Source organism: Arachis ipaensis, chromosome B4, assembly GCF_059453495.1.
Source record: "Arachis ipaensis isolate K30076 ecotype BB chromosome B4, ASM5945349v1, whole genome shotgun sequence".
Taxonomy (NCBI): Eukaryota; Viridiplantae; Streptophyta; class Magnoliopsida; order Fabales; family Fabaceae; genus Arachis; species Arachis ipaensis.
This window is the reverse complement of record NC_142439.1, coordinates 23,783,115-23,784,778: the sequence shown is the minus strand read 5'-3', so window position 1 is coordinate 23,784,778 and position 1,664 is coordinate 23,783,115. Positions and strand designations below refer to the sequence as shown.

Here is a 1,664-nt window from a genome sequence, read left to right as displayed (position 1 = left end):
AGAACTGCAAGTTTCATGGACTTCCATCCGAAGATCCTTTTCAGTTCTTAACTGAATTCTTGCAGATATGTGATACTGTTAAGACTAATGGAGTAGATCCTGAAGTCTACAGGCTCATGCTTTTCCCTTTTGCTGTAAGAGACAGAGCTAGATTATGGTTGGATTCTCAACCCAAAGACAGCCTGAACTCTTGGGATAAGCTGGTCACGGCTTTCTTAGCCAAGTACTTTCCTCCTCAAAAGCTGTGCAAGCTTAGAGCTGATGTTCAAACCTTCAGACAGAAAGAAGGTGAATCTCTCTATGAAGCTTGGGAAAGATACAAACAGTTGACCAAAAAGTGTCCTTCTGACATGCTTTCAGAATGGACCATCCTGGATATATTCTATGATGGTCTGTCTGAGTTATCTAAGATGTCATTGGATACTTCTGCAGGTGGATCCATTCACCTAAAGAAAACGCCTGCAGAAGCTCAAGAACTCATTGACATGGTTGCTAATAACCAGTTCATGTACACTTCTGAAAGGAATCCTGTGAGTAATGGGACGCCTATGAAGAAGGGAGTTCTTGAAGTTGATACTCTGAATGCCATATTGGCTCAGAATAAAATATTGACTCAGCAAGTCAATATGATCTCTCAGAGTCTGCATGGAATGCAAGCTGCATCCAACAGTACTCAAGAGGCATCTTCTGAAGAAGAAGCTTATGATCCTGAGAATCCTGCAATAGCAGAGGTAAATTACTTAGGTGAACCTTATGGAAACACCTATAACTCAACATGGAGAAATCATCCAAATTTCTCATGGAAGGATCAAAAGCCCCAACAAGGCTTTAATAATGGTGGAAGAAACAGGTTTAGCAATAGCAAGCCTTTTCCATCATCAACTCAGCAACAGACAGAGAACTCTGAACAAAATGCTTCTAATTTAGCAAATCTAGTCTCTGATCTATCTAAGGCCACTGTAAGTTTCATGAATGAAACAAGGTCTTCCATTAGAAATCTGGAAGCACAAGTGGGCCAGCTGAGTAAAAGGATCACTGAAATCCCTCCTAGTACTCTCCCAAGCAATACAGAAGAGAACCCAAAAGGAGAGTGCAAGGCCATTGACATAAGCGCCATGGCTGAACCTGTGAGGAGAGGAGAGGACGTGAATCCCAAGGAGGAAGACCTCCTGGGACGTCCAGTGATCAATAAGGAGCTTCCCTCTGAGGAACCAAAGGAATCTGAGACTCATCTAGAGACCATAGAGATTCCATTAAACCTCCTTATGCCCTTCATGAGCTCTGATGAGTATTCCTCTTCTGAAGAGAATGAGGATGTTACTGAAGAGCAAACTGCCAAGTTTCTTGGTGCAATCATGAAGCTGAATGCCAAATTATTTGGCATTGATACTTGGGAAGTTGAACCTCCCTTGTTCATCAATGAACTAAGTGATCTGGATCAACTGACATTGCCTCAGAAGAGACAGGATCCTGGAAAGTTCATAATACCCTGCACCATAGGCACCATGATCTTTAAGGCTCTGTGTGACCTTGGTTCAGGAATAAACCTCATGCCCCTCTCTGTAATAGAAAAACTGGGAATCTATGGGGTGCAAGCTGCTAAAATCTCACTAGAGATGGCAGACAGCTCAAGAAAACAGGCTTATGGACAAGTAGAAGATGTA

The 1,664-nt window shown here is 42.4% G+C and overlaps 1 non-coding gene across 1 annotated transcript; it reads right to left on the bottom strand.

Annotated features, from left to right (window-relative positions):
• Positions 1–248: 248 nt before the first annotated feature.
• LOC148566927 (small nucleolar RNA R71) lies at positions 249–356 on the bottom strand. Its single transcript, XR_015882566.1, has one exon. It is a non-coding gene; the product is annotated as a small nucleolar RNA R71 (small nucleolar RNA).
• Positions 357–1,664: the final 1,308 nt, after the last annotated feature.